The sequence below is a fragment of the Anopheles funestus genome (assembly GCF_943734845.2).
Source record: "Anopheles funestus chromosome X unlocalized genomic scaffold, idAnoFuneDA-416_04 X_unloc_31, whole genome shotgun sequence".
Taxonomy (NCBI): domain Eukaryota; kingdom Metazoa; phylum Arthropoda; class Insecta; order Diptera; family Culicidae; genus Anopheles; species Anopheles funestus.
This window is the reverse complement of record NW_026045156.1, coordinates 337501-340000: the sequence shown is the minus strand read 5'-3', so window position 1 is coordinate 340000 and position 2500 is coordinate 337501. Positions and strand designations below refer to the sequence as shown.

At 49.5% G+C, this 2500-nt stretch overlaps 1 non-coding gene across 1 annotated transcript; it reads left to right on the top strand.

Annotated features, from left to right (window-relative positions):
• Window positions 1-2120: 2120 nt before the first annotated feature.
• On the top strand, window positions 2121-2278 carry LOC125773364 (5.8S ribosomal RNA). The gene has a single exon (XR_007420058.1). It is a non-coding gene; the product is annotated as a 5.8S ribosomal RNA (ribosomal RNA).
• Window positions 2279-2500: the final 222 nt, after the last annotated feature.

The following is a 2500-nucleotide window of genomic DNA, read 5'->3' as shown; positions in this document are numbered from 1 at the left end:
CTGATGATCGTCCGCGAGTGACCAACCATGGGCTGCCTTCGGTGTAGCTCGGTCGCTCGCTTGCTATGTGTCAGAATTTGTTGAAAGCCAACTCGTTCGTTGTACACTTTGATGGGTGACCATCACTGTGTCTCCGTGCCGAGCTAGATCTCCCCTAGCCGTAAGGCACTTGAACGCCCCTTCGACGACGAGTTGCATGTGTGTGGTATGTGTCAGAATCTGGTGAAGCTTTCTGCATGTGATGTGCCTTGTGTGGATCCGTGGCCATTGCATTGTGTCTGGTGTGTAGGTACCCAGACACTTAGAACGCTTGCGCGGAAAGCAAACTCGATCGTTGTACACTTTGATGGGCAACCATCACTGTGTCTCCGTGCCGTGCTAGATCTCCCCTAGCCGTAAGGCACTTTGAACGCCCCTTCGACGACGAGTTACAAGAGTGTGGTATGTGTCATAATCTGGTGAAGCTTTCTGCATGTGATGTGCCTTGTGTGGATCCGTGGCCATTGCATTGTGTCTGGTGTGTAGGTACCCAGACACTTAAGCAAACTCGATCGTTGTACACTGTGATGGGCGAGCATCACTGTGTCTCCGTGCCGTGTAAGAGCTCCCCTGGCCATCAGGCACTTGAAAGGTCCTTCGACGACGAGTTACAATAGTGGTGTGTTAGATACGTCAGGTGATGGTATCTACTGTTGTGCAATACGTATCCGGCCACGGCACGGAACGAACGGGAACTGTGGTGCAGACATACAAAGAGTTAAGCCTATTAGTCATTAACTCTAAGGACGGGGCCATGGGGCGGTACGCAAAGGATACGGATGAGCGAGTATGCAGGCCCAATACTCAATAGCTCGATCCGATCCAAGCACATGAGTTGACTGCGGCGCCAGGTTAACCAATGTGCTAGATTCTATTTGGCCAGTAGAATCTTGTGTCTTATGCGATTTGATACCAAGACACCAGAACGAAAGTTAGTTGAAGAGTTATTAAACTCTTATGAAGTATGGTTGTGCAATCACAACTTATGACTTTAACCTATAAAGTGGATATGGACTTGCAATTATAACATGGAATCTCTACACACCCCATGAGCTCGATCCAATCCACGCACACGAGTTGCCTGAGTAGCGACAGGTATACCGATGTGCAATACGTATCCGGCCACGGCACGGAACGAACGGGAACTGTGGTGCAGACATACAAAGAGTTAAGCCTACTAGTCATTAACTCTAAGGACGGGGCCATGGGGCGGTACGCAAAGGATACGGATGAGCGAGTATGCAGGCCCAATACTCAATAGCTCGATCCGATCCAAGCACATGAGTTGACTGCGGCGCCAGGTTAACCAATGTGCTAGATTCTATTTGGCCAGTAGAATCTTGTGTCTTACGCGATTTGATACCAAGACACCAGAACGAAAGTTAGTTGAAGAGTGATTAAACTCTTATGAAGAATGGTTGTGCAATCACAACTTATGACTTTAACCTATAAAGTGGATATGGACTATCAATTATAACATGGGGCACACACCATGTTCTCGATCCAATCCACGCACACGAGTTGCCTGAGTAGCGACAGGTATACCGATGTGCAATACGTATCCGGCCATAGGCACGGAACGAACAGGAACTGTGGTGCAGACATACAAGGGCCATGGGGCGGTACGCAAAGGATACGGATGAGCGAGTATGCAGGCCCAATACTCAATAGCTCGATCCGATCCAAGCACATGAGTTGACTGCGGCGTCAGGTTAACCAATGTGCAATACGTATCCGGCTACGGCACGGAACGAACAGGAACTGTGGTGCAGACATACAAGGGCCATGGGGCGGTACGCAAAGGATACGGATGAGCGAGTATGCAGGCCCAATACTCAATAGCTCGATCCGATCCAAGCACATGAGTTGACTGCGGCGTCAGGTTAACCAATGTGCTAAGAGAGTTGTTCCTGGGCCTTCAAAGTGACTTCAAAACTATCTTAGCGAATGGTGGCCATGGGCGTAGACATGAGCCACAAGTCACAAGGCCTGGGACTATTGGGTAATAAAGACAACTTAGTCAGAAAGTTAGTCTTTGGACGTACCACCGGGATTGTGTTACATTGGGAACCTTACTATAAAACCCTAGGCAGGGGATCACTCGGCTCATGGATCGATGAAGACCGCAGCTAAATGCGCGTCACAATGTGAACTGCAGGACACATGAACACCGATAAGTTGAACGCATATTGCGCGTCGGACGATTAAACCCGGCCGATGCACACATTCTTGAGTGCCTATCAATTCCTTGATATACAACAAACCAAACTTCAGGGTGGAGCGTGCCACAATAGAACACTATGGCGAGCAGCCCGTCTAGTGTCGTGGGGGAAACACGCTTCCACACTGTGCATAATGGCGTGCTCGGGACCTTTGTTGGGACCGCAGGGCGCTGAAAGTAAAGGGGTGAACCGCATAAATCGCACGCACGTAAACGCGCACACACACAAATAGAGTGAGA